This window comes from Branchiostoma floridae, chromosome 19 (assembly GCF_000003815.2).
Source record: "Branchiostoma floridae strain S238N-H82 chromosome 19, Bfl_VNyyK, whole genome shotgun sequence".
Taxonomy (NCBI): domain Eukaryota; kingdom Metazoa; phylum Chordata; class Leptocardii; order Amphioxiformes; family Branchiostomatidae; genus Branchiostoma; species Branchiostoma floridae.
Genome location: NC_049997.1, coordinates 7,153,414 through 7,167,672, shown reverse-complemented (window position 1 = coordinate 7,167,672; position 14,259 = coordinate 7,153,414). Strand labels below are relative to the sequence as shown.

The 14,259-nt window shown below is 38.7% G+C and overlaps 1 protein-coding gene across 1 annotated transcript in view; it reads right to left on the bottom strand.

The window, feature by feature from the left end:
• Positions 1-13,805, bottom strand: part of LOC118406909 (pleiotrophin-A-like) — a 24,804-nt gene extending 10,999 nt beyond the window's left edge. The window contains exon 1 of the mRNA XM_035807307.1: positions 13,648-13,805. The gene's annotated coding sequence lies outside the window, so the exon portion shown is untranslated. The remainder of the gene's footprint in view (positions 1-13,647) is intronic.
• Positions 13,806-14,259: the final 454 nt, after the last annotated feature.

Below are 14,259 nucleotides of genomic sequence, written 5' to 3'. Positions count from 1 at the left end.
CAGGACGGCCAAGTTCACTTAACCCCAGGAAGGGATGGAGCCTGCAAAATATCACTACTTATAAATGTAGTTTCGCCAGTTATGAACTTGTATATCTGTAGCCTTTGATTTTAAACTTCAATACAGTTTCGGTTAATGTACTAGTAAGTTGGATTTCCTAGCATTTTTGGTTGGTTTGCTAATGATCGGTTCAACCTGTATATAACAGAGCAATTAACATACTATTAAGGTCCTTTAATAACTTAGCTGGTTACAGTAGTGACAATTTTACAGCTACATACATGTACATGTTTACAATGTACATAAACATGCTACACACATTGGATGGAAAAACATAAGCTCTATTGTACATTGTAAAACACCGATTTATACGCAACTTACCTTGTTATATAAGGTAACTTCTTATCTTGTCAAACTTCAAGAGTGAAGGCAGCAAAAACACTGACAACCCGTTTACATGCAACTCAAGCACCACACAACATGACGTCTATGCAGTTTGGCTCTGGACCTGGTCTTGGCTAAGAAATTCAAATGAAACATTGCTCCAACACAAAGGCTATGAAAGGGTTTTTAAGACCCCTGCTTCGTAAAAAAAATGTAGTAGGACGAAATCAACTGCAATGTAGAAAAAAAGGCTCCTCAACCCCGCTCTTTCTTAAAACTCCATTTCTTTAAAATTAAAGACTTCTGTCTATAAGTTAAGACGTTAAAGCTGTACATATTACATTGGAGAAACCCCTTATGAAGCCTCTCTCTCTTAAATCCATAAAAGAACTTGAGACGCTTGTACGTGCGCAGAGGCTTTCAGTTTTCCCTTCCTCATTACTGATCGTTTAAAGGACAGCCTTTCGAACACTATTCATAAGGTAATCTCTTTGACTGTAACAATACCGATTGATTCCCTTAAGGACGTTTATTGAAGTGGGAGATTCTTAAATTGGTTGAGCTCACAACACAACATCAAACGGGCTAGCTAGTATTACAATATGAATTATTCAAGCCACAACGTTAACGTTCCTTTGTGCGGGCTCTGAGCAGCTGGGAACGCTTATCAATATCATTCATCCTTTACAAGAAAATGTGCTACGAGACAAAACCTGAGGTCTTTCTACACAAGTTGGGTTTTCTAAAGAGGCAATGTTATTAGGAGATGAAAGAGTAGGCATCTCTCTCTGACTGGTAGAGAAAATTCTGGAAACTTATGGACAAAAATTTGGAGACTTGAGTTTCGTATCTGTGCTGTTATTCCATAAAATCTCAATACCAAGTAGCTAGGATTTTCTTAAGAGGCAATGTTATTAGGAGATTAAAGAGCAGGCATCTATTTCCGACTGGTCTAGAGAATTCTGGAAACTCCTCATGAAAAACATCTTGAGACTTGAGTTTGGTAGATTATATCTGTGCTTTTACTCTCACCTCTCAAATAAACGTACCGGTACGTTTATTTTTTTCCGCCTCAAAATCCACCCGGTACGTCCTTATTTTAGACGGTTTGTTTATTTTTTTTTCAAATTGGGGCTTTCTTTACTAACCAGGGACCCCAAAAATATTGAAAGTTTGGTATTTTCTGCCCATATTTCCGCGGTATTTTTGCTTAAATAAATAATTCACTATTTTCGGACGATGCAGCGCGGATTTCCCTGCCGCTAGCGCTATGACCCAAACATAACTAGGGATGCGTACCGGTACGCAGGACCGGTTCTGGACTTGCAAAAACGTTTCGGTTCAGGTCCAAAAATACCGGAACACAAGTGATTCGGTACTAGAGTCGTGAAAAAATATATCCTTTTCGTTTTAGACCATCTTTAACCTTCCAAAAATCTTGAAATTTGCGCTGAACAAAGACGAAAACATCGAGGTCACATGCTACACACACAGTCACTTACTTCCGTAAATTCTCTATCAAAACACAGAAGTTAACCACCAACCAAACAAATTAAAAAGTTACCAATACTTTTCCACTATTTTACACCCGTAGTCAACTTGTTTTAATGTTCCAGCAACGAAAAAATCCTTCCAAAACAAAGCACAGCGTTCAATCGGCTCGAAAACATCCACCATGTTGGATTCATCAACTCACGCCGAATCTCGCGGTAATGCGCGAGAGAATTATATATTTTCTGCAGTACCGTTATTTCTCGATAGGGGGCAGTGTCTATGACCTCATTGGTTTCTGCAACATTGAAAATAGCAAAAAAGTGGTGAATAAGGTAGTCTAAGTTGGAATGTTTCTTCAAAATGTTATTTTGTAACAATGATTATAAAATTAACTTCTTTTTTTATTTCTTCAATTCTTATTTTCATTCATTTTTTTACTTTTATTCTAATCTTTGTTGATGGTGTGACACTCAGATAAAGAAAATATGTGCAATAACATAGGAATTATTCTGTTCATTATTTATACAATTAACTGATATGGTATATATATATAAAAAGAGCCTACCTGCTTATCATCTTCTCTTGGACTGAAGTAGCATGGGCACAGTTTACATGTCAATTTGGTATTTTTCCGGGGGGTACTTTTATTCCAGGAGGTACTTTTATTAGATTTTGAAGATTTGTCCGGGGGGTACTTTTATTCCAGGGGGTACTTCTATTTGAGAGGTGAGAGTATTCAATAAAATCTTAATTATCTAATACCGATAATGTAATTGTATATTCTTGGAGAGCTTCTTTCTACAACATGTATGGTTTTCTAATCTAAAAAGGCAAATCTATCAAATTAAAGAGCAGATATCTAGATCAAATCTTTCTTTTCATTCTGTTTCTAATTGGTACACGTAGGTTACTCTAGAAACTAAACTTATGAATGAAATGTTCGAACCACTCACAGTAGGAAGGACCTATACATAGGCCTCAAATTTTTTTTGATAAGTGAGGTGGCCTCTGTAATGTGCAATGTCCGAGTGGGTAGAGTGTTCAACTTGCATTCGGTAGGTCATGAGTTCGACCACTGGCTGCGTCATACCAAAGACTTAAAAATTGGTTCATGCTGCACTGCTTAGCACTCAACACCAATGAGGAATATTATTAAACACACATCACTACCAGCTAACTGGTCCCCTGCTGTAGCGAATTGGACAAATGTGTGGCCCAAGGGCTACAGAAATGGAGATGGGCGCCACTCGTACGCATCTGATACTGATGTAGAGGGAACTTTTTTATGACTTCTGTAATGTGCCCAATTGCAAGGTATGGCTCTCCTCAAACTTGGGTCGGAACACACATACAAAAAACTCAAAACATCACTTTGTTGTCCTGTTAAAAAGAGATTTATGGCGAACTTGCGATGTTTTCCAGCTGGTTCCTTGAATCATTAATGTCAGAGCCATGTAGGCCACAGGACATCCGGCAGACTTGTTCCGACGCCTTTCTAAATCCTCACACTTAGGAGCTGATACAGTGCAGGACTCAGGGCTCGAAATACTTTTTTCTAATCTCCAAGCAGATCCTTAAGGTAGCATAAGATAGTATCAAAAGCTGGCAGAGGAGTGAAGCCGGCTCATGAGTGTGTTTCGCTACATGGCAAATGCACACCTCTTGGCTGACTACACTCCTTGGCTAGTTTCGTACTATCTAATGCCATTGCAGGATCTGCTTGCAGATTAACTTTTTTTCTGCATACTGTAATTCATTTTCTCTTCTGAGTACCAACTTTCACGGTCTGAGAAACTTGAACTTGTTTCGGAACTAAATGTTCACAGTGGAGGCAGGTGTGTGTAAAAAAAATTGACAAAACTGTTTGCATACGTGACTGATGAACCTCTTCAACGACAAATTATTTGTTATCCGTAATAATAAGTTCACTTTACAGGCATCAATATGAAAACCGTGAACATACATGTAAAAGTATGCTTTAAAAAATTAGGAATTACAGTACCTTTACAGGTGCAGGTAACATTGAAAATCACCTGCACCAGACAAATTTTGCCTGCACCAGTCTGTATTTAGGAAGTAGGGATCATTCTAAAATTGTTCATTGCTATTTTTCTTTAATTTATAGGTGGTAACAGTCAATGCAGCTAATGTATAAAGCCCAGTACATGGACCAGTGCAGGTTGTATTTCGAGCCCTGAGAGCTGATCACTTTCCCAGAAACTGGAGGTTTAAGTACAACTTATCATGATCAGATAGTGATCTTCTACATGGATCTGGCTGCTTTGAACTTTAAGCGGATATTAGACCAGATGTTATGTGTATTAGTACTTAGTAGCACAAGGTCTGTTGGCTTTTAGAACTGTCTGTCAACAATTTTCAAGTCATTTCTGTGGGTCTCAGTCCCAAAAATTTTTCCTTGTCTGAAATACCTTTTGTCTAATATATATTCGGAAATTGGGAAAAGGGAAAAATTTAATATTCCCCTCCTAATGTAAAGTTAAATGCAATAATGTCAACTTTAAAATGTTTTGCAGATCTATTCCCATGGCAGAATGTAAAAAAAAAAAATCAAGATTCTTAAGAGAGTGTTTTCAAACAGATTGTCACATTTATGATTGTATCTGAGGATGAAATCATTCAATCTACAGAATTTACAACATTTCAAATATTGCTGGTTTCTATTAAATGATATCAATATCTACCATCAGCGCAAAACGATCTCAAAACCAGTAGTGATATAGAGACCTGTTGAGTACATCTGACAAGTTCATTACTCCTGCTTATCTGCAGTTGTCAGATGCAAGTTAAATGGAAAATGGGAAAAAAAAATAAGTACGCACCAAATTTTGAACAGAACGTGAAGTTGAATACATTCAAACTTATTATGTTTTTCCCAGGTTAATTTGCATACATTCCCACTGTTCTTCTCTCTACAAGCGTGCGAATTGCCTGCTGCAACTTATAAAAATCCCCGAGAATCAACTGGTAGAACAAATCAGCTAGTACATCTAACTGTAAAAACCAGATGAATATGTCAAAGTCACTAACTAATAAGGATTGTATGTTCGGGTAAATAAGGCAATGATAAAACATTTCAAATATTGCTGGTTTCTAATGAAAGATATCAATATCTACCATCAGCACAAAACGATCTCAAAACCAGTAGTGATATAGAGACCTGTTGAGGGCTTCTGACAAGTTCATTACTTCTGCTTCTCTGCAGTTTTCCCAGGAGAATAACAAGATTAAAGCCTTACTGGCCTAACTCCCACAGGGACATCTGAATAATGGACTTGGCATTGAGATGTCCACTTAACTGGTGTACAAAGCTCCAGGCTGAAAGGAACTGGATTATGAATAGATCAAACTCCACTTAAGTTAAGGTCTCGTTCGTTCCTGTATACTCCCAAAGAGTCCATGCCAAAAAAATTATTGTGTCTCAAAACTGACGACAGCTTGTGTTTAGGTGGATGATGAATTCCCTTGATATAAAAAGGATGATATGAAAGCTTGTATATCACTGCTATCATCATGTTGGAAAGTTTCGTTAACAATTCTCCACCATGTGAGAATTAACCGGTGCAATGGCCGAGTGGGTAGAGTGTTCGCTTTGCATTCGGTAGGTCGTGAGTTCGATCCCTGGCCGAGTCATACCAAAAACTCTGGTATAAAAAAATGGTATGTGCAGTGTGCTGCTTTCTCTGCTTAGCACTCACTCAGCACTAATGAGGAAGAGTCACTACCAGCGGACCAGCCCGCTGCTGTAGGTTGTGGCTTGCACAAATATGTGGCCCAAGGGCTACTCGAAATGGAGATGGGCGCCACCCCTAAGTATCTGCACAGATGTACGGGCAATATTAACTTTTCTAATGTGAGAATTGACTCTTCTACTGACACAAAACTCGGCAATTTGGCTGAGGATAGTTTGCCTAGTCATGGAATCAAAGATTATGAACTTGAATTATAACAGTAGGTGTCAGCAAGTTTGTCCCCTAGCTGCTACTTTTTAACTTCCCAGAGATTCTCCTTGCAGGCCTTACAGCTGCACCTGTCCTAGTTTCTCACAGAGAACTGACTTTCTCCTCCCCTGATATCCTACATAAAATCTCACTTCATCTCAAGGGTCAGCCATGGTTTCTTATCTCGAAAGCTTCAAGCTGCTAGCTGTCAGCAGTTTCTGTAGTGTTGAGGTAGGGGAAAGGGCACATTATCATTAGACCTAAAGCTATCTGAACCATCCTGACATTATCAGTCATTACAGAGATGTGTGGGTTGTTTTTAACACCTTGCAGATATCATCTCATCCAGGCACACAATTGATGAGCTTCCCAATGTATGCGTAAATGGCCAGAAGGTTGAAAACAGAGACTCCAGCGCATGTTTCACCCGAAATCAAGTCAAAGTTTTCCCTGCATTTGACGGGGTGTGGGGACCTGCAAACATTGACCATAAAATAAAATTCAAAGAATGTCTAAAAATCGCACCACAATAGTGAGACTGTTAAACTAGAAAATCTAGAGTCCGCAGACTTAAGAGTGGTGATCAATTTTCAATTGCTGCCCCTATGGCAAATCAATGCTTTGGGACTGGTAAGGGGTGAGCAGGGCAAAGGGAATATGTTATTTGTGAGAATTGACCCAAATTCATGTATTTCCCCAAAGTGTTGAGGTTTCCATAATGTATAATGGTAGGGAGAATAGAGAGACCATAACTATTGAAAATTTCGAGTCTGTCGACTTGTCGTCTGATCAATTTTCAATTGCTGGGCCTGAAGGAATATCTGATTGTCGAGAAGTGACCCAAATTCATGTATTTCCCCAACGTGTTCATTTCCATCATGTATAAATGTAGGTAAGTCCTCTGAGAAGATGAAAAGGTCAGCACATGTGTTACATGCCTGCGGTGCTGATGAGAGTAATGAGTACAGGGGATTCACACACCTGTTCTCTCCACTATGTACCATCCCTGAAGGGGCAAATCATGGCACATCTGGGGGAGGGATAGGCATTTTGTAATTTCTGCTATAACGTTAAATGGGGAAATTGTATATTTCCAATGTGGTAAATGCTTAGAAGTTCATTCTTTCGACATCTTAAACACTAAAGTTTAACATTATCATATACAAATTATGCAAATTAGGGCCTCATCCACATGATTTACAAGCAAATGCGACAATAGCTTTCTTTGCGAGGATGAGACTTTCATACTTTGAACAACTTGGTTTCGTCTGGGTCTTTGTCTTGATACAGTACCAAGTATAAAAATCAAGATGGATTAGTATGACATTTGGCATGTTGTATGTAAGTCACTGCAAACAACACAATTACATGGAGGATTGTATCCTACAGAATCTGTTTTCTCTTCTTTCCCATCATTTTATTGCACTGTAATCTTACACTAGCAAGGGAACCCCATACCTACTAGTACTGTATCATATCAAACGTGATATTGTGAGCACCATCAAAGTGTGCATGGACTATAATGCCCAGCCCCATTTGTTTCTGCTGCCTGCCTTATGATTTATGCTCTCTGGGAGCCTAATTAGCCAGTCTGATGCCAGCAGCTGGTTTCCATACTCTGTCGCATCTAGTTTTCGGCGCCTCCAGGAATCGTCAAAAAACCTTACGAAAACTAGATATCCAGGATTCGTACTTCCGGTGCCGTCAATCATGGTGATTGACAGGACAGAAAACAGTAATTATGCACGCCCCTGTTTCCATATTTGGGTCGACCTCGCGATACCTCGCGAGACTCTAGCTGCGAGAGTTTCAAAAGTTGCCCGAACTTCTTGGAGTCGGGATGCGAAGCGCTTTTTACCGGACCGGAGCAATGTAGGCAGGTCTATGGGATAAAAATGAGATAGAGAAAACAGTGAACACATAGCCAGAATTTGTCCTTATAGCCTGGTGAGCGACCTATCTATCTAAAAAAAATTATGTTTATACGATCACAAATATCTAACCCAGAAGTGTCCACTGCCCTCCCCATAAACATTGGGAGACATCTTCTAAGGCTACGAAAGTTTTCATTCCGTTCACGAATGTGACGTTCGCGGTCAGGTCTGTTTGAGCCATATTCTGGATATCCAGGACGCGTCCTCCTGTTCAAGCCGTTTCCTGGATATCCAGGATTCGTCCTGAGCGTGTTCAAGCCATTTCCTGGATATCTAGGATTCGTCCTGAGCGTGTTCAAGCCATTTCCTGGATATCCAGGATTCGTCCTGAGCCTGTTCAAGCCGTTTTCTGGATATCCAGGATGCGTCCTCCTGTTCAAGCCGTTTTCTGGATATCCAGGATGTGGACCAAGCATCTGGATGCTATTAAAACGTTACCGTGAATGTGTCGCTATACGGAAAACAACAGTAACTTTATCCCATCTTGACTGCCATTTGTTAATTCATTACGCAAAAAGCATTTTGGGCCTGATACGTAAGTAACATGTAAACATCAAAGTATCATTATCAACATTCGTTTAAGTTCTGTAACACCAGGAGCTGACAGAATAATTCTACATAAACCTATTGCGCCGGAGATACAAAGATGGCGGCCTTCTAACCACGAAAACAACATGCAACATAGTCCCCGCCCTCGAAAACAGGAAGCTCCACCCCCACGTACACGTTCTGGATAAACACCGTCGTCTATCCAGGAAACGTCCTGTTTGCGACGATTTCTGGGTATCCAGGAATCGTCCTTCTGCTCAGGACGTTTTCTGGATATCCAGGATTCGGCATGGTACGAAAATTAGATACTGACGAAAGTTGGATACAACATACTCACACTCACACCTCAGTCTCTAGCCTCCATAGCAGGTTCTCTGGGCCTTTTTTTTGGCTCATAATACACTGTTGCTAGCCATTTCTTTTTGTATTGGGTCGCTGATTGCTGATTACTGGCCCCGCATGATTTCGGAACCACAAAGCGAGAGGAGATTAGAAAATCCTTTCATTAGGAATAATTCACATGTCCGTGGCAAGCATTTTACAAATTAGGCTGCACACACACGTAGGCGCAACAGTGCACTGTCCAGCGGAGGTGTATGTAGTTTATAAGCGGTCCACTGGAGGCAGGAAATTTGCCCCTAATCGTTGGCCTGCTATGGAGGCTATCTAGTCTCTAGCTATCTACAAAAAATACAAATGTACATTAACCACCCTGTAGCCTGTAGGGCGCCATATCTTAATGCCCAAGAGAAATGTGTCTCCTGCAACAACTGCAAAATTTACATTTTGACATGTATTTTTCACATAAAACTATAAAATTTGCATTTTGCTACCTAAAATTTGCATTTTGCTACCTATAAACATACATTTACCATCCTGTAGCCTGTAGGGCGCCATATCCTAATGCCCAAAAGAAATGCGTCGCCAGCAACAATTGTAAAATTTCCCATAAAATTTGCATTTTGCTATGTAGTTTTCACATAAAACCGTACAATTTGCATTTCGCCTTGTACATCATTTATTTTTCACGTAAAACTGCAAATTTCAAGGATTACAATAAAAATATGAATAATACAGCATAGAGATATAATATTGTACGATTATAAAGACAAATCTTCAGTTGAGTCGGATACAATTTGTATCTAATTTCTGACTCAACGAAAGATTTATTCCCAACATTTTCAGCGACAGCATAATAACGTCAGACTTTTTCATCACTGTTTTTCTGGCCCTGAACACATTGGCCTCACTGGTATTCAGCATATACTGGTGATAACATCAGGGATTATCACATCTATGGGAAAACTAAAATCAATAACTCTTGGCACAAGGAATGGCAACATCGTTAAAGGAAATATTTCAATGCAGCGGGGTGTTTGGCCGTGACATTTGGACGTAACTATTACAACCTTTGGAAAGATCAACAGGACATTACCACTGTCTTCAACATGCAGAAACAAGATATGTTCACTTAAATTTTGGAAATCTTCAGCTAATACGAAATAGTGAATAATTAACAAGATATGTTCACTTAAATTTTGGAAATCTTCAGCTAATACGAAATAGTGAATAATTAACAAGATATGTTCACTTAAATTTTGGAAATCTTCAGCTAATACGAAATAGTGAATAATTAATCACATTTAGCAATTCAAGATTCAAACCCACAATATACAAGACTAGAATCTAAAAATCAATTAAGACAAAAATAATATTATTGTTAAGAAATAATCAAATTTTGGCTTTATAATTCCTCAAATGATGCCAAGGTTTGTGATGAGACAAACTCCAGTGAACACCTTGCATCTATGTAAAAATAATAGTCTAATATTCTTGGCACGGAAGTGAAGTCATTCTAAAGAACAGGAATTAAGGGTTTTCCAACAAACATTTCACTAACAGCCAATTTTGACCTATCAGAGGAAGGAGTTTACACAGCCAGACATGATCTGATATAGGCTAATAGGTGTGACTGAGAGGGCTTTACAGAATGGAGTAATTGACACTGTAACACCTACTGTGATGACATCCATATGGCTGCCTGGACCTGAACCTAACCTGACATAAAACAGATGTCAGGTCAGTAATACAGTGGTTCTCACCAGGCCTTTTCAGTTTTCAGCATAGGGGGGCGCTATCATCGGCTATGCTATAATTTGGATCCCCTATGCTGTGATTTTGGCCCCTATGCTGTGATTTCAGCCCATATGCTGTGTTTCAACCAAAAAGGGGGACTTTTTAGTTTTGTAACAAAGGTAAAATAAAGTTAGCTATATTTCCCTATACTTGGGTCTCAAAATGCAGGAAATAGTGTTTCAATGGGGCTAAAGATTTAACAATCGTGGCTTTGATGAACAATTTTTTGGTGCACCCAATTTTTTAAGCTGGGTGCACCAGTGTACCTATTCCCAAAAACGAATTTCGAGCCCTGCCTATAGATGCTGGGAAAAATCCTGGTGAGAACACTACATGTACAGGGCCTCTAGATGGATGGTGCTGGATAAGAATTGAATAGCAATGAAGAAGATTTAAGACCACGTACTGGATAACAACAATTCTTTCATTCCAACCAAGATATTTATGACACCGCAGACATCTTCTGGTAGCTGTCTGTCACCTTCTTCAGGGCAATAAAGAGAGGTTTTAGAACCTTATTATTCAATATGATGATGATGATTATCCAATCATTTACTAGCCTGATGAAATTATCCGTAGAAGAATTCATCCATAGAAAAGCAGTTAAAGCACTATCATACATGTATATAGTACTACTAGTACCGGTACTATTAGTAGCAATATCGGATACATAGCATTAGAGGTAAAGGGAGTGTCACATAACACTTTGTGGTCTACCCGCATGTCTGAAGATAATGTCTTTACTATAATTTCACAGCAATAGGAGTGTCGCTTACGTTTTATCTGTGTAAACTAAGCCTACAGTGTCCATAGCCTGACTCAGGAGAAATGCTTCAAAATCATCCAGCCATTGTATGTAGACTTCCTCATACCTGCCTTTCCTTTTTACGTACAATACCACATACGCACAGGAAATGCGGGCACTCCTATAAACAGACTGAGTATTACACGACTTTGAAAAGACACAAAGAAAGGGCCTCAACCTTTATATTGTACAGTATCCGGTATCATTCTTTAGTTCACAATCCATTAAAGCTATAAGGCTGATTCAGCCTTCCGTGTCCGAATGTTTATTTAGTTCTATGGCGTACCAGGTGCTTCTTTCTGTTAAGTAGGTTTACCTGTATTATGCAAACAATACGCAGGTATAGTATTAAGTGTTCTACAGGTTATTTCAATGCAAGTGCATTGATGAGGGTTAGACATCCAGGTAAGAAGATATATATCTATTATGGTAACTGGATAAAGCTGTTGTTAGTGGATGAACATCTACAAAATCCAGTTGCTTCCTAGTAGGTAACTTTTGGTATCCAACTTTGAAGCAAATGCATTTATACTTATACTTATAGTTTGCCACCTTGTTTCTAGAATTACCATAACAAGCCAGCTTATTTTTACTATTCATTACTAGCAAGTCAATTTTTTTTACATTCAAAACCACTTAACTGTTACAATGACCACCACTTCCTGACAACCACCTGCCCAATAACGTGAGAATTGTCGATAATTTTTCCCATTAACTTATGATTAAGAAACCTGTCTATAGTGACCACCTGTCCACATATGCCATATTTCATTATTCCATTGCACAAGTGATCTTCTTGGGCAGGTTTGACTGTAACACTATAACCCTAGTTCACCTTTATCCGCTGGGTGACCTTTATCCGTTGTCTTTGAAAACAGCACATTTAGGAGTATTGGGTCTGCAGACTGTGGTTTCAAAATTGCAATATTTTCAAAATGCTTTTTCAAATTTCAATTTCAATTTGAAACCACTGTCCGTCGACTTCATAACCCTAAATTCCTTTTTTTTTTACAAACAAGGGATAAAGGTCACCCTCGGATAAAGGTGAACCAGCGTTACATTTCATGACTTAATAAGTTCTGCTCAACTCAGCTCAATGTCTTTGCTTTGCATCAACACTTACTTTGTTTTGAACCTACAGGTTTCCTTACACTTTGTTACCAGTTTCTCTGCCAAAGGCCCATCTGGAAGCGATTACCGTTGACAGATTGTCTACACAAGATAAGTGTCCTATAGCCAGATAAAAGGTATCAAAACAAACCAATGAAAAATCACAAATGGCGCAAATCTGAGGAGGCTAACTGTTATCTGACATTAAGGTAGTCTTGCAAAATAGCTAACGCTAGTTCACCTTTATTCCTTACGGGGTAACCTATATCCGTGGTACGTACAACAAACAAGGCATTTAGGTAAAACAAGTAATGGACGGTGGTGTAAAATTGCAAGTCTTTCTAGTTCTTTTCAAATATGGCAATTTTAAGTCGTCAACTTGACAATCCCAAACATGGCCAAGTTTTTAAACGAAGTGGATTATAAAGGTTACCCTGTGGATAAAGGTGAACTACATTTGTAGCGTAACTAGCGTTACATATTTTAGGATTTCATCAATCCAAAATGCCATATCTTATCATCACAGCTTGGCACCACACACCTATGATTCATGTATACACTGTCAGACATACAGGAAATCATGTTCAGACATGACTGAGTGAATGGTGCATTTTCTACATCAAATTGATCACTTTAGCTGGATTGGGTCAGATAAAGGTGAACGGGCATTATATGGAATAAGTGTCAAATTCTTAGTTGACTTGTTTTGAGGAATGGGGAAGAGGAACTACTGTAAATTGAAGTGAGTAAATCATATCATTATTACATCTACGACTGACACAAACAAGGGTTGATATTAAAAGCTCCTTGACACAAATGACATCATGCCTAAAAATGTATATCATATGTCAACGTTACCTGGCCACGTAAACACATAATCAAAAGTTCACACCTGTCCTGCTGTTTCTCTTCTTACAATACTGTTTTTTTAAGAAATATTGCCATATTTTAGATTTCAAAATTTTTGGAGGTTCCATATGGGGTTAAAATGTACAACTCAATAAAAATAATTACATTAAGATACATTAATACACAGGTTTTCTCTTTGATATTTTTTACATCAAATACTAAATAAAGATTGTTAATACCACCATTTCAATACTATATGCCAACAGAAAATTTGTCAGTGATACAGAATATTCGTTACCCCCATGCGTACCCTCGCAAAAGCCATATGTACCGACAGAATAACGTTATCTCTCGAAAAATATCATCTAGATGCGCCACAAAATACGGTTCCAGCGTAAACTTTTAGTACACAAGTCAAACAGCATACCTTGAACTATATCTGCGGAGAATTCCTCGGAGAAAACGAAAAATTTAGGAGAAAAATGTGTATTTTCGGCAGAGATTTGTCACCTCCGTCTTGCAACTGGTGCTCTAATTGGAAAGTACCGCTGCAAACCCCAACATCCGGGGACTTCCAGAGATGAGGACTATACCATTGCTTTCGCCAGGAGAGGTGAACACACTCAAGAAAATTTGACGATTTTCTATCTTCTAGTTTGGGTCTAATATGTTTGATGATCAGAATGAAAGAAAATGATTGAAAATTAGATTTTGATTAAATAGTTTTCTAGTCCGTTGACACTCGCTCACCAACGTGTGAACTTGCTGTTCAAAAGCGACCTCTAGCATTTCAAGGACGAGCTGTATCGCCTAGATGTCTTCGAGTAGACCTATAGGAGTCTGGTAGAGACTAGCTCGATAGCTGTTATCACGATAAAAGCTCCTTGCTCGATAGCTTTAGTTTAGATGTTAGAAATAGTGTGTCAACGTTTATTCTGTTTAAACGGGCAAATATCCATTTATCTGCCTCCCACATGAAATTTGACAAAGGATGTAACTTTGATACATGATAAATTCTACACAATGATATTAAAGCTCG